General features: G+C 42.5%; 7 non-coding genes across 7 annotated transcripts; all 7 read right to left on the bottom strand.

The window, feature by feature from the left end:
- Positions 1-2,314: 2,314 nt before the first annotated feature.
- On the bottom strand, positions 2,315-2,454 carry LOC144793748 (U4 spliceosomal RNA). The gene has a single exon (XR_013603218.1). It is a non-coding gene; the product is annotated as a U4 spliceosomal RNA (small nuclear RNA).
- Positions 2,455-4,375: 1,921 nt separating this feature from the next.
- On the bottom strand, positions 4,376-4,515 carry LOC144793572 (U4 spliceosomal RNA). The gene has a single exon (XR_013603058.1). It is a non-coding gene; the product is annotated as a U4 spliceosomal RNA (small nuclear RNA).
- Positions 4,516-6,444: 1,929 nt separating this feature from the next.
- Positions 6,445-6,584, bottom strand: LOC144793751 (U4 spliceosomal RNA). The gene has a single exon (XR_013603221.1). It is a non-coding gene; the product is annotated as a U4 spliceosomal RNA (small nuclear RNA).
- Positions 6,585-8,513: 1,929 nt separating this feature from the next.
- On the bottom strand, positions 8,514-8,653 carry LOC144793777 (U4 spliceosomal RNA). The gene has a single exon (XR_013603244.1). It is a non-coding gene; the product is annotated as a U4 spliceosomal RNA (small nuclear RNA).
- Positions 8,654-10,582: 1,929 nt separating this feature from the next.
- On the bottom strand, positions 10,583-10,722 carry LOC144793747 (U4 spliceosomal RNA). The gene has a single exon (XR_013603217.1). It is a non-coding gene; the product is annotated as a U4 spliceosomal RNA (small nuclear RNA).
- Positions 10,723-12,651: 1,929 nt separating this feature from the next.
- Positions 12,652-12,791, bottom strand: LOC144793892 (U4 spliceosomal RNA). Its single transcript, XR_013603344.1, has one exon. It is a non-coding gene; the product is annotated as a U4 spliceosomal RNA (small nuclear RNA).
- A 1,929-nt stretch (positions 12,792-14,720) lies between these two features.
- On the bottom strand, positions 14,721-14,860 carry LOC144793586 (U4 spliceosomal RNA). The gene has a single exon (XR_013603071.1). It is a non-coding gene; the product is annotated as a U4 spliceosomal RNA (small nuclear RNA).
- Between the last annotated feature and the right edge of the window lie 1,303 nt (positions 14,861-16,163).

Below are 16,163 nucleotides of genomic sequence, written 5' to 3'. Positions count from 1 at the left end.
CTGCCCCAAACCGTCGATAGCCACACGCAGAGAATTATGGGAAATTGTATGCTAAATAGCTGTCCAGGTAAGCAGCACCCTCCCAAGTTATGGATTTGATGCTCAGGCAGATATACCTTCACACAAAGATGAGATCTAGGCTGCTAACCATGGGTTGTGGAAAATATAAGAAGCACAAATTCATAATAGCATCCTCATAGGTCCCACTGTCTTCAAATGTTTACTAGAGAAGGAACGGCAATAAATTTAAAGGAAAATAAATTATAGATAAATTTTTCCATATTCCATAATGCACGTCTGCCATTTTATGGCACTACATAGTTGCATTTGCTGCATTTCATTTTTAGCTTTAGGAGGTACAATATACTGGTTTCCTGGTTTTCAAAACATTTTAGGGGAAGATTCACAAGGACCTGACGCAACTGCATGGATGCATAAGTTTCCTTGAGTCAGTGCTGAATGTCCTTGTGCCACGGTGAATGTGCTGTATTTACAATACAGCGCTCCATGGCGCAAGAATTAACAGATGCGTCAGAAATTCTGACGCATCTGTTGGCACAAAAGTGACGCATTGCTGGAAATGCTCATGAAAGTGACGCAAAAAGCCCTGAGTCATAACTTATGCCTGGTCTGTGCAGGCGTAGGGATTTTGACACAGTGAAGGCGTAGAGTGATGTAGTGAAATCTTGTAGATTTCAGTGCGTCAGTTCTAGAAGGCTTTTAGCGTGGGAACGCCCACCCTGCATACATTATACCTGACGCAGGTATAATATGATGCGGGACTTTACAATGTGACACATCTCCCTAGATGCGTCACATTGTAAATAGGCCGCAACATTTATGCCGCAGCTGCGTCACAATACAGATTTTTATACTTGCCCTATATATGGCTGTGTGTACGTTGTGTGTCTCCGTCTGCATGCAGCATACAAATGTGCCAGATCTGGTAGCCCAGTTGGGCTGATGCAGCCACACAAGAGCTCTTTGTCTGACCTCATTGTCACCAATTCAAATCAGAGAGGATCCATGCAGTCTTTCAAGGCTCTCAGGTGAAAAAATGGGCCCTAGAGCAAGGAAGAAAATAGGCCCCCTTGTTGAAGTTTGGAATATAAAATACCGCAATAATCAGGGTTCAGTGGGTCCCGCAGGTCTGTGGGCGCCAGTGCAACTGCACCTGCTGCACCAACAGAAGCTACGCCCCTGTCATAGAGCTGGGTAACATCAATTACTCAGTGCCACAAAGAGCATTAGAAATAAACTTTACATAATGTCAAACGGCAAAAACAAGAGCTTTGTCAGTTCTTGTTCTGTTTCAAACACTCCATACAATCTGTATGAACCCTCTCCACATTTTTCTACTGATAACAAATGCCTTCGCTCCCAGAAAAAAACTTTCTGGGCGGTTAGTGCACATTTGAATGGGAGATGAGACCTCGGAGGAGCCCAGCCCTGCGCCGGACTGCGAGTCACCTCAGAGAGCAGAAACAAAGCCCGTCCTCTGCCCATCACTGACCCAAGCGAATCTGTGGAGCAAAGATGAGAACAAAGGGGAAGAAATAAAAGAATAACGAAAAATCATCAAGGAAAATAAATCCCTAAATTACTACTGTATTTAAAAAGCTGAGAAAACAAAAGAGAACGTAAAGAGTAAACTGAAGCCAAATAGAGTCACCATTTTGTCCTTGTCACAGATCACAAACCTGCAAGTAAATTGCATTGCAAAATAAACTATCTTAGGGGTATATTATCAACAACTAGCGATAATTTTTGTCTCTAACTTGTTTAGAGACAAAAATTATCGCCGCACATCGGCGATTTTTATCGCAGATAAACCTTGCTATTAGCAAGGTTTATCGCAAATGCGATAAAAAACGCCCGCAATGCATGAATATCGCTGAAAAGTCAGCGATATTCATGCATTATCGAGCAAATGCTCTTAGCCATGTTATCCACCTCCCATTGGATAACATGGCTAAGAACTGCTCAGGGCAGGTGTTAGCTTTTGGAGATATTCGCCCTTAGCGCAAATATCTCCAAAAGTTGGTAATAGGAGATAGCGATGTTAGCGACTGTTTCCAGTCGCTAACATCTTGGCACGCCCACTTTGCATATCATTAGTGATAAATATCACTGACATGCAAAGTGGGGCCCATGATGGTCGCTATCTCCTATTAGCTGTCGCTAACTGGTGTTAGCGACAGCTTGGTAATAGGGAGATAATTTTATCTCCGCTTTCTTGGCTTTTAAAGCCAAAAAAGCGGAGATAAAACCCCTTGATAATATACCCCTTAGTTTTTAATTACATATTCTCCAGTCTCCGAAGAGACTGTCAAAAATTGCCATTTCGACTATATTTCAAGTCTCCATGACAGGGTATTGGGTAAAGTTTTCAATAAGCAATAATCGCGCCTCGGTTAAACCTCATTGGCTACGATACTGCCACTGCGCAAAGCTATACAATTTAGTGTGAATTTCATGCACACTTGCCCTAGTACCTCATGTTACAAAGAACATGATTCCTTTTCAAAAGATGTTATCTGTTTATGCATAACTACTCCTCCACTGCTTCTGATAGGCAATGTAAGACATATAATGGTGTTGTTTTACTAATTTCTATCAGCTCTCTGCCCCAAACCGTCGATAGCCACATGCAGAGAATTATGGGAAATTGTATGCTAAATAGCTGTCCAGGTAAGCAGCACCCTCCCAAGTTATGGATTTGATGCTCAGGCAGATATACCTTCACACAAAGATGAGATCTAGGCTGCTAACCATGGGTTGTGGAAAATATAAGAAGCACAAATTCATAATAGCATCCTCATAGGTCCCACTGTCTTCAAATGTTTACTAGAGAAGGAACGGCAATCAATTTAAAGGAAAATAAATGATAGATACATTTTTCCATATTCCATAATGCACGTCTGCCATTTCATGGCACTACATAGTTGCATTTGCTGCATTTCATTTTTAGCTTTAGGAGGTACAATATACTGGTTTCCAAAACATTTTAGGGGAAGATTCACAAGGACCTGACGCAACTGCATGGATGCATAAGTTTCCTTGAGTCAGTGCTGAATGTCCTTGTGCCACGATGAATGTGCTGTATTTACAATACAGCGCTCCATGGCGCAAGAATTAACAGATGCGTCAGAAATTCTGACGCATCTGTTGGCACAAAAGTGACGCATTGCTGGAAATGCTCATGAAAGTGACGCAAAAAGCCCTGAGTCATAACTTATGCCTGGTCTGTGCAGGCATAGGGATTTTGACACAGTGAAGGCTTAGAGTGATGTAGTGAAATCTTGTAGATTTCAGTGCTTGAGTTCTAGAAGGCTTTTAGCGTGGGAACGCCCACCCTGCATACATTATACCTGACGCAGGTATAATATGATGCGGGACTTTACAATGTGACACATCTCCCTAGATGCGTCACATTGTAAATGGGCCGCAACATTTATGCCGCAGCTGCGTCACAATACAGATTTTTATACTTGCCCTATATATGGCTGTGTGTACGTTGTGTGTCTCCGTCTGCATGCAGCATACAAATGTGCCAGATCTGGTAGCCCAGTTGGGCTGATGCAGCCACACAAGAGCTCTTTGCCTGACCTCATTGTCACCAATTCAAATCAGAGAGGATCCATGCAGTCTTTCAAGGCTCTCAGGTGAAAAAATGGGCCCTAGAGCAAGGAAGAAAATAGGCCCCCTTGTTGAAGTTTGGAATATAAAATACCGCAATAATCAGGGTTCAGTGGGTCCCGCAGGTCTGTGGGCGCCAGTGCAACTGCACCTGCTGCACCAACAGAAGCTACGCCCCTGTCATAGAGCTGGGTAACATCAATTACTCAGTGCCACAAAGAGCATTAGAAATAAACTTTACATAATGTCAAACGGCAAAAACAAGAGCTTTGTCAGTTCTTGTTCTGTTTCAAACACTCCATACAATCTGTATGAACCCTCTCCACATTTTCCTACTGATAACAAATGCCTTCGCTCCCAGAAAAAAACTTTCTGGGCGGTTAGTGCACATTTGAATGGGAGATGGGACCTCGGAAGAGCCCAGCCCTGCGCCGGACTGCGAGTCACCTCAGAGAGCAGAAACAAAGCCCGTCATCTGCCCATCACTGACCCAAGCGAATCCGTGGAGCAAAGATGAGAACAAAGGGGAAGAAATAAAAGAATAACGAAAACTCATCAAGGAAAATTAATCCCTAAATTACTGCTGTATTTAAAAAGCTGAGAAAACAAAAGAGAACGTAAAGAGTAAACTGAAGCCAAATAGAGTCACCGTTTTGTCCTTGACACAGATCACAAACCTGCAAGTAAATTGCATTGCAAAATAAACTATCTTATTTTTTAATTACATATTCTCCAGTCTCCGAAGAGACTGTCAAAAATTGCCATTTCGACTATATTTCAAGTCTACATGACGGGGTATTGGGTAAAGTTTTCAATAAGCAATAATCGCGCCTCGGTTAAACCTCATTGGCTACGATACTGCCACTGCGCAAAGCTAAACAATTTAGTGTGAATTTCATGCACACTTGCCCTAGTACCTCATGTTACAAAGAACATGATTCCTTTTCAAAAGATGTTATCTGTTTATGCATAACTACTCCTCCACTGCTTCTGATAGGCAATGTAAGACATATAATGGTGTTGTTTTACTAATTTCTATCAGCTCTCTGCCCCAAACCGTCGATAGCCACATGCAGAGAATTATGGGAAATTGTATGCTAAATAGCTGTCCAGGTAAGCAGCACCCTCCCAAGTTATGGATTTGATGCTCAGGCAGATATACCTTCACACAAAGATGAGATCTAGGCTGCTAACCATGGGTTGTGGAAAATATAAGAAGCACAAATTCATAATAGCATCCTCATAGGTCCCACTGTCTTCAAATGTTTACTAGAGAAGGAACTGCAATCAATTTAAAGGAAAATAAATGATAGATACATTTTTCCATATTCCATAATGCACGTCTGCCATTTCATGGCACTACATAGTTGCATTTGCTGCATTTCATTTTTAGCTTTAGGAGGTACAATATACTGGTTTCCTGGTTTTCAAAACATTTTAGGGGAAGATTCACAAGGACCTGACGCAACTGCATGGATGCATAAGTTTCCTTGAGTCAGTGCTGAATGTCCTTGTGCCACGATGAATGTGCTGTATTTACAATACAGCGCTCCATGGCGCAAGAATTAACAGATGCGTCAGAAATTCTGACGCATCTGTTGGCACAAAAGTGACGCATTGCTGGAAATGCTCATGAAAGTGACGCAAAAAGCCCTGAGTCATAACTTATGCCTGGTCTGTGCAGGCGTAGGGATTTTGACACAGTGAAGGCGTAGAGTGATGTAGTGAAATCTTGTAGATTTAATTGCGTCAGTTCTAGAAGGCTTTTAGCGTGGGAACGCCCACCCTGCATACATTATACCTGACGCAGGTATAATATGATGCGGGACTTTACAATGTGACACATCTCCCTAGATGCGTCACATTGTAAATGGGCCGCAACATTTATGCCGCAGCTGCGTCACAATACAGATTTTTATACTTGCCCTATATATGGCTGTGTGTACGTTGTGTGTCTCCGTCTGCATGCAGCATACAAATGTGCCAGATCTGGTAGCCCAGTTGGGCTGATGCAGCCACACAAGAGCTCCTTGCCTGACCTCATTGTCACCAATTCAAATCAGAGAGGATCCATGCAGTCTTTCAAGGCTCTCAGGTGAAAAAATGGGCCCTAGAGCAAGGAAGAAAATAGGCCCCCTTGTTGAAGTTTGGAATATAAAATACCGCAATAATCAGGGTTCAGTGGGTCCCGCAGGTCTGTGGGCGCCAGTGCAACTGCACCTGCTGCACCTACAGAAGCTACGCCCCTGTCATAGAGCTGGGTAACATCAATTACTCAGTGCCACAAAGAGCATTAGAAATAAACTTTACATAATGTCAAACGGCAAAAACAAGAGCTTTGTCAGTTCTTGTTCTGTTTCAAACACTCCATACAATCTGTATGAACCCTCTCCACATTTTCCTACTGATAACAAATGCCTTCGCTCCCAGAAAAAAACTTTCTGGGCGGTTAGTGCACATTTGAATGGGAGATGAGACCTCGGAAGAGCCCAGCCCTGCGCCGGACTGCGAGTCACCTCAGAGAGCAGAAACAAAGCCCGTCCTCTGCCCATCACTGAGCCAAGCGAATCCGTGGAGCAAAGATGAGAACAAAGGGGAAGAAATAAAAGAATAACGAAAACTCATCAAGGAAAATAAATCCCTAAATTACTGCTGTATTTAAAAAGCTGAGAAAACAAAAGAGAACGTAAAGAGTAAACTGAAGCCAAATAGAGTCACCGTTTTGTCCTTGTCACAGATCACAAACCTGCAAGTAAATTGCATTGCAAAATAAACTATCTTATTTTTTAATTACATATTCTCCAGTCTCCGAAGAGACTGTCAAAAATTGCCATTTCGACTATATTTCAAGTCTCCATGACGGGGTATTGGGTAAAGTTTTCAATAAGCAATAATCACGCCTCGGTTAAACCTCATTGGCTACGATACTGCCACTGCGCAAAGCTAAACAATTTAGTGTGAATTTCATGCACACTTGCCCTAGTACCTCATGTTACAAAGAACATGATTCCTTTTCAAAAGATGTTCTCTGTTTATGCATAACTACTCCTCCACTGCTTCTGATAGGCAATGTAAGACATATAATGGTGTTGTTTTACTAATTTCTATCAGCTCTCTGCCCCAAACCGTCGATAGCCACATGCAGAGAATTATGGGAAATTGTATGCTAAATAGCTGTCCAGGTAAGCAGCACCCTCCCAAGTTATGGATTTGATGCTCAGGCAGATATACCTTCACACAAAGATGAGATCTAGGCTGCTAACCATGGGTTGTGGAAAATATAAGAAGCACAAATTCATAATAGCATCCTCATAGGTCCCACTGTCTTCAAATGTTTACTAGAGAAGGAACGGCAATCAATTTAAAGGAAAATAAATGATAGATACATTTTTCCATATTCCATAATGCACGTCTGCCATTTCATGGCACTACATAGTTGCATTTGCTGCATTTCATTTTTAGCTTTAGGAGGTACAATATACTGGTTTCCTGGTTTTCAAAACATTTTAGGGGAATATTCAGAAGGACCTGACGCAACTGCATGGATGCATAAGTTTCCTTGAGTCAGTGCTGAATGTCCTTGTGCCACGATGAATGTGCTGTATTTACAATACAGCGCTCCATGGCGCAAGAATTAACAGATGCGTCAGAAATTCTGACGCATCTGTTGGCACAAAAGTGACGCATTGCTGGAAATGCTCATGAAAGTGACGCAAAAAGCCCTGAGTCATAACTTATGCCTGGTCTGTGCAGGCATAGGGATTTTGACACAGTGAAGGCTTAGAGTGATGTAGTGAAATCTTGTAGATTTCAGTGCGTGAGTTCTAGAAGGCTTTTAGCGTGGGAACGCCCACCCTGCATACATTATACCTGACGCAGGTATAATATGATGCGGGACTTTACAATGTGACACATCTCCCTAGATGCGTCACATTGTAAATGGGCCGCAACATTTATGCCGCAGCTGCGTCACAATACAGATTTTTATACTTGCCCTATATATGGCTGTGTGTACGTTGTGTGTCTCCGTCTGCATGCAGCATACAAATGTGCCAGATCTGGTAGCCCAGTTGGGCTGATGCAGCCACACAAGAGCTCTCTGCCTGACCTCATTGTCACCAATTCAAATCAGAGAGGATCCATGCAGTCTTTGAAGGCTCTCAGGTGAAAAAATGGGCCCTAGAGCAAGGAAGAAAATAGTCCCCCTTGTTGAAGTTTGGAATATAAAATACCGCAATAATCAGGGTTCAGTGGGTCCCGCAGATCTGTGGGCGCCAGTGCAACTGCACCTGCTGCACCAACAGAAGCTAGGCCCCTGTCATAGAGCTGGGTAACATCAATTACTCAGTGCCACAAAGAGCATTAGAAATAAACTTTACATAATGTCAAACAGCAAAAACAAGAGCTTTGTCAGTTCTTGTTCTGTTTCAAACACTCCATACAATCTGTATGAACCCTCTCCACATTTTCCTACTGATAACAAATGCCTTCGCTCCCAGAAAAAAACTTTCTGGGCGGTTAGTGCACATTTGAATGGGAGATGAGACCTAGGAAGAGCCCAGCCCTGCGCCGGACTGCGAGTCACCTCAGAGAGCAGAAACAAAGCCCGTCCTCTGCCCATTACTGACCCAAGCGAATCCGTGGAGCAAAGATGAGAACAAAGGGGAAGAAATAAAAGAATAACGAAAACTCATCAAGGAAAATAAATCCCCAAATTACTGCTGTATTTAAAAAGCTGGGAAAACAAAAGAGAACGTAAAGAGTAAACTGAAGCCAAATAGAGTCACCGTTTTGTCCTTGTCACAGATCACAAACCTGCAAGTAAATTGCATTGCAAAATAAACTATCTTATTTTTTAATTACATATTCTCCAGTCTCCGAAGAGACTGTCGAAAATTGCCATTTCGACTATATTTCAAGTCTCCATGACGGGGTATTGGGTAAAGTTTTCAATAAGCAATAATCGCGCCTCGGTTAAACCTCATTGGCTACGATACTGCCACTGCGCAAAGCTAAACAATTTAGTGTGAATTTCATGCACACTTGCCCTAGTACCTCATGTTACAAAGAACATGATTCCTTTTCAAAAGATGTTATCTGTTTATGCATAACTACTCCTCCACTGCTTCTGATAGGCAATGTAAGACATATAATGGTGTTGTTTTACTAATTTCTATCAGCTCTCTGCCCCAAACCGTCGATAGCCACACGCAGAGAAGTATGGGAAATTGTATGCTAAATAGCTGTCCAGGTAAGCAGCACCCTCCCAAGTTATGGATTTGATGCTCAGGCAGATATACCTTCACACAAAGATGAGATCTAGGCTGCTAACCATGGGTTGTGGAAAATATAAGAAGCACAAATTCATAATAGCATCCTCATAGGTCCCACTGTCTTCAAATGTTTACTAGAGAAGGAACGGCAATCAATTTAAAGGAAAATACATTATAGATACATTTTTCCATATTTCATAATGCACGTCTGCCATTTCATGGCACTACATAGTTGCATTTGCTGCATTTCATTTTTAGCTTCAGGAGGTACAATATACTGGTTTCCTGGTTTTCAAAACATTTTAGGGGAAGATTCACAAGGACCTGACGCAACTGCATGGATGCATAAGTTTCCTTGAGTCAGTGCTGAATGTCCTTGTGCCACGATGAATGTGCTGTATTTACAATACAGCGCTCCATGGCGCAAGAATTAACAGATGCGTCAGAAATTCTGACGCATCTGTTGGCACAAAAGTGACGCATTGCTGGAAATGCTCATGAAAGTGACGCAAAAAGCCCTGAGTCATAACTTATGCCTGGTCTGTGCAGGCGTAGGGATTTTAACACAGTGAAGGCGTAGAGTGATGTAGTGAAATCTTGTAGATTTCAGTGCGTCAGTTCTAGAAGGCTTTTAGCGTGGGAACGCCCACCCTGCATACATTATACCTGACGCAGGTATAATATGATGCGGGACTTTACAATGTGACACATCTCCCTAGATGCGTCACATTGTAAATGGGCCGCAACATTTATGCCGCAGCTGCGTCACAATACAGATTTTTATACTTGCCCTATATATGGCTGTGTGTACGTTGTGTGTCTCCGTCTGCATGCAGCATACAAATGTGCCAGATCTGGGAGCCCAGTTGGGCTGATGCAGTCACACAAGAGCTCTTTGCCTGACCTCATTGCCACCAATTCAAATCAGAGAGGATCCATGCAGTCTTTCAAGGCTCTCAGGTGAAAAAATGGGCCCTTGAGCAAGGAAGAAAATAGGCCCCCTTGTTGAAGTTTGGAATATAAAATACCGCAATAATCAAGGTTCAGTGGGTCCCGCAGGTCTGTGGGCGCCAGTGCAACTGCACCTGCTGCACCAACAGAAGCTACGCCCCTGTCATAGAGCTGGGTAACATCAATTACTCAGTGCCACAAAGAGCATTAGAAATAAACTTTACATAATGTCAAGCGGCAAAAACAAGAGCTTTGTCAGTTCTTGTTCTGTTTCAAACACTCCATACAATCTGTATGAACCCTCTCCACATTTTCCTACTGATAACAAATGCCTTCGCTCCCAGAAAAAAACTTTCTGGGCGGTTAGTGCACATTTGAATGGGAGATGAGACCTCGGAGGAGCCCAGCCCTGCGCCGGACTGCGAGTCACCTCAGAGAGCAGAAACAAAGCCCGTCCTCTGCCCATCACTGACCCAAGCGAATCTGTGGAGCAAAGATGAGAACAAAGGGGAAGAAATAAAAGAATAACGAAAAATCATCAAGGAAAATAAATCCCTAAATTACTACTGTATTTAAAAAGCTGAGAAAACAAAAGAGAACGTAAAGAGTAAACTGAAGCCAAATAGAGTCACCATTTTGTCCTTGTCACAGATCACAAACCTGCAAGTAAATTGCATTGCAAAATAAACTATCTTAGTTTTTAATTACATATTCTCCAGTCTCCGAAGAGACTGTCAAAAATTGCCATTTCGACTATATTTCAAGTCTCCATGACAGGGTATTGGGTAAAGTTTTCAATAAGCAATAATCGCGCCTCGGTTAAACCTCATTGGCTACGATACTGCCACTGCGCAAAGCTATACAATTTAGTGTGAATTTCATGCACACTTGCCCTAGTACCTCATGTTACAAAGAACATGATTCCTTTTCAAAAGATGTTATCTGTTTATGCATAACTACTCCTCCACTGCTTCTGATAGGCAATGTAAGACATATAATGGTGTTGTTTTACTAATTTCTATCAGCTCTCTGCCCCAAACCGTCGATAGCCACACGCAGAGAATTATGGGAAATTGTATGCTAAATAGCTGTCCAGGTAAGCAGCACCCTCCCAAGTTATGGATTTGATGCTCAGGCAGATATACCTTCACACAAAGATGAGATCTAGGCAGCTAACCATGGGTTGTGGAAAATATAAGAAGCACAAATTCATAATAGCATCCTCATAGGTCCCACTGTCTTCAAATGTTTACTAGAGAAGGAACGGCAATCAATTTAAAGGAAAATAAATGATAGATACATTTTTCCATATTCCATAATGCACGTCTGCCATTTCATGGCACTACATAGTTGCATTTGCTGCATTTCATTTTTAGCTTTAGGAGGTACAATATACTGGTTTCCTGGTTTTCAAAACATTTTAGGGGAAGATTCACAAGGACCTGACGCAACTGCATGGATGCATAAGTTTCCTTGAGTCAGTGCTGAATGTCCTTGTGCCACGATGAATGTGCTGTATTTACAATACAGCGCTCCATGGCGCAAGAATTAACAGATGCGTCAGAAATTCTGACGCATCTCTTGGCACAAAAGTGACGCATTGCTGGAAATGCTCATGAAAGTGACGCAAAAAGCCCTGAGTCATAACTTATGCCTGGTCTGTGCAGGCGTAGGGATTTTGACACAGTGAAGGCGTAGAGTGATGTAGTGAAATCTTGTAGATTTCAGTGCGTCAGTTCTAGAAGGCTTTTAGCGTGGGAACGCCCACCCTGCATACATTATACCTGACGCAGGTATAATATGATGCGGGACTTTACAATGTGACACATCTCCCTAGATGCGTCACATTGTAAATGGGCCGCAACATTTATGCCGCAGCTGCGTCACAATACAGATTTTTATACTTGCCCTATATATGGCTGTGTGTACGTTGTGTGTCTCCGTCTGCATACAGCATACAAATGTGCCAGATCTGGGAGCCCAGTTGGGCTGATGCAGTCACACAAGAGCTCTTTGCCTGACCTCATTGTCACCAATTCAAATCAGAGAGGATCCATGCAGTCTTTCAAGGCTCTCAGGTGAAAAAATGGGCCCTTGAGCAAGGAAGAAAATAGGCCCCCTTGTTGAAGTTTGGAATATAAAATACCGCAATAATCAAGGTTCAGTGGGTCCCGCAGGTCTGTGGGCGCCAGTGCAACTGCACCTGCTGCACCAACAGAAGCTACGCCCCTGTCATAGAGCTGGGTAACATCAATTACTCAGTGCCACAAAGAGCATTAGAAATAAACTTTACATAATGTCAAACGGAAAAAACAAGAGCTTTGTCAGTTCTTGTTCTGTTTCAAACACACCATACAATCTGTATGAACCCTCTCCACATTTTCCTACTGATAACAAATGCCTTCGCTCCCAGAAAAAAACTTTCTGGGCGGTTAGTGCACATTTGAATGGGAGATGAGACCTCGGAAGAGCCCAGCCCTGCGCCGGACTGCGAGTCACCTCAGAGAGCAGAAACAAAGCCCGTCCTCTGCCCATCACTGACCCAAGCGAATCCGTGGAGCAAAGATGAGAACAAAGGGGAAGAAATAAAAGAATAACGAAAACTCATCAAGGAAAATAAATCCCTAAATTACTGCTGTATTTAAAAAGCTGAGAAAACAAAAGAGAACGTAAAGAGTAAACTGAAGCCAAATAGAGTCACCGTTTTGTCCTTGTCACAGATCACAAACCTGCAAGTAAATTGCATTGCAAAATAAACTATCTTAATTTTTAATGACATATTCTCCAGTCTCCGAAGAGACTGTCAAAAATTGCCATTTCGACTATATTTCAAGTCTCCATGACGGGGTATTGGGTAAAGTTTTCAATAAGCAATAATCGCGCCTCGGTTAAATCTCATTGGCTACGATACTGCCACTGCGCAAAGCTAAACAATTTAGTGTGAATTTCATGCACACTTGCCCTAGTACCTCATGTTACAAAGAACATGATTCCTTTTCAAAATATGTTATCTGTTTATGCATAACTACTCCTCCACTGCTTCTGATAGGCAATGTAAGACATATAATGGTGTTGTTTTACTAATTTCTATCAGCTCTCTGCCCCAAACCGTCGATAGCCACACGCAGAGAATTATGGGAAATTGTATGCTAAATAGCTGTCCAGGTAAGCAGCACCCTCCCAAGTTATGGATTTGATGCTCAGGCAGATATACCTTCACACAAAGATGAGATCTAGGCTGCTAACCATGGGTTGTGGAAAATATAAGAAGCACAAATTCATAATAGCATCCTCATAGGTCCCACTGTCTTCAAATGTTTACTAGAGAAGGAACGGCAATCAATTTAAAGGAAAATAAATGATAGATACATTTTTCCATATTCCATAATGCACGTCTGCCATTTCATGGCACTACATAGTTGCATTTGCTGCATTTCATTTTTAGCTTTAGGAGGTACAATATACTGGTTTCCTGGTTTTCAAAACATTTTAGGGGAAGATTCACAAGGACCTGACGCAACTGCATGGATGCATAAGTTTCCTTGAGTCAGTGCTGAATGTCCTTGTGCCACGATGAATGTGCTGTATTTACAATACAGCGCTCCATGGCGCAAGAATTAACAGATGCGTCAGAAATTCTGACGCATCTGTTGGCACAAAAGTGACGCATTGCTGGAAATGCTCATGAAAGTGACGCAAAAAGCCCTGAGTCATAACTTATGCCTGGTCTGTGCAGGCGTAGGGATTTTGACACAGTGAAGGCGTAGAGTGATGTAGTGAAATCTTGTAGATTTCAGTGCGTCAGTTCTAGAAGGCTTTTAGCGTGGGAACGCCCACCCTGCATACATTATACCTGACGCAGGTATAATATGATGCGGGACTTTACAATGTGACACATCTCCCTAGATGCGTCACATTGTAAATGGGCCGCAACATTTATGCCGCAGCTGCGTCACAATACAGATTTTTATACTTGCCCTATATATGGCTGTGTGTACGTTGTGTGTCTCCGTCTGCATGCAGCATACAAATGTGCCAGATCTGGTAGCCCAGTTGGGCTGATGCAGCCACAGAAGAGCTCTCTGCCTGACCTCATTGTCACCAATTCAAATCAGAGAGGATCCATGCAGTCTTTCAAGGCTCTCAGGTGAAAAAATGGGCCCTAGAGCAAGGAAGAAAATAGTACCCCTTGTTGAAGTTTGGAATATAAAATACCGCAATAATCAGGGTTCAGTGGGTCCCGCAGGTCTGTGGGCGCCAGTGCAACTGCACCTGCTGCACCAACAGAAGCTACGCCCCTGTCATAGAGCTGGGTAACATCAATTACTCAGTGCCACAAAGAGCATTAGAAATAAACTTTACATAATGTCAAACGGCAAAAACAAGAGCTTTGTCAGTTCTTGTTCTGTTTCAAACACTCCATACAATCTGTATGAACCCTCTCCACATTTTCCTACTGATAACAAATGCCTTCGCTCCCAGAAAAAAACTTTCTGGGCGGTTAGTGCACATTTGAATGGGAGATGAGACCTCGGAAGAGCCCAGCCCTGCCCCGGACTGCGAGTCACCTCAGAGAGCAGAAACAAAGCCCGTCCTCTGCCCATCACTGACCCAAGCGAATCCGTGGAGCAAAGATGAGAACAAAGGGGAAGAAATAAAAGAATAACGAAAACTCATCAAGGAAAATAAATCCCTAAATTACTGCTATATTTAAAAAGCTGAGAAAACAAAAGAGAACGTAAAGAGTAAACTGAAGCCAAATAGAGTCACCGTTTTGTCCTTGTCACAGATCACAAACCTGCAAGTAAATTGCATTGCAAAATAAACTATCTTATTTTTTAATTACATATTCTCCAGTCTCTGAAGAGACTGTCAAAAATTGCCATTTCGACTATATTTCAAGTCTCCATGACGGGGTATTGGGTAAAGTTTTCAATAAGCAATAATCGCGCCTCGGTTAAACCTCATTGGCTACGATACTGCCACTGCGCAAAGCTAAACAATTTAGTGTGAATTTCATGCACACTTGCCTTAGTACCTCATGTTACAAAGAACATGATTCCTTTTCAAAATATGTTATCTGTTTATGCATAACTACTCCTCCACTGCTTCTGATAGGCAATGTAAGACATATAATGGTGTTGTTTTACTAATTTCTATCAGCTCTCTGCCCCAAACCGTCGATAGCCACACGCAGAGAATTATGGGAAATTGTATGCTAAATAGCTGTCCAGGTAAGCAGCACCCTCCCAAGTTATGGATTTGATGCTCAGGCAGATATACCTTCACACAAAGATGAGATCTAGGCTGCTAACCATGGGTTGTGGAAAATATAAGAAGCACAAATTCATAATAGCATCCTCATAGGTCCCACTGTCTTCAAATGTTTACTAGAGAAGGAACGGCAATCAATTTAAAGGAAAATAAATGATAGATACATTTTTCCATATTCCATAATGCACGTCTGCCATTTCATGGCACTACATAGTTGCATTTGCTGCATTTCATTTTTAGCTTTAGGAGGTACAATATACTGGTTTCCTGGTTTTCAAAACATTTTAGGGGAAGATTCACAAGGACCTGACGCAACTGCATGGATGCATAAGTTTCCTTGAGTCAGTGCTGAATGTCCTTGTGCCACGATGAATGTGCTGTATTTACAATACAGCGCTCCATGGCGCAAGAATTAACAGATGCGTCAGAAATTCTGACGCATCTGTTGGCACAAAAGTGACTCATTGCTGGAAATGCTCATGAAAGTGACGCAAAAAGCCCTGAGTCATAACTTATGCCTGGTCTGTGCAGGCGTAGGGATTTTGACACAGTGAAGGCGTAGAGTGATGTAGTGAAATCTTGTAGATTTCAGTGCGTCAGTTCTAGAAGGCTTTTAGCGTGGGAATGCCCACCCTGCATACATTATACCTGACGCAGGTATAATATGATGCGGGACTTTACAATGTGACACATCTCCCTAGATGCGTCACATTGTAAATGGGCCGCAACATTTATGCCGCAGCTGCGTCACAATACAGATTTTTATACTTGCCCTATATATGGCTGTGTGTACGTTGTGTGTCTCCGTCTGCATGCAGCATACAAATGTGCCAGATCTGGTAGCCCAGTTGGGCTGATGCAGCCACACAAGAGCTCTTTGCCTGACCTCATTGTCACCAATTCAAATCAGAGAGGATCCATGCAGTCTTTCAAGGCTCTCAGGTGAAAAAATGGGCCCTAGAGCAAGGAAGAAAATAGGCCCCCTTGTTGAAGTTTGGAATATAAAATACCGCAATAATCAGGGTT

This window comes from Lissotriton helveticus, chromosome 11 (assembly GCF_964261635.1).
Source record: "Lissotriton helveticus chromosome 11, aLisHel1.1, whole genome shotgun sequence".
Taxonomy (NCBI): Eukaryota; Metazoa; Chordata; class Amphibia; order Caudata; family Salamandridae; genus Lissotriton; species Lissotriton helveticus.
This window is presented reverse-complemented; position numbering and strand designations above follow the sequence as displayed.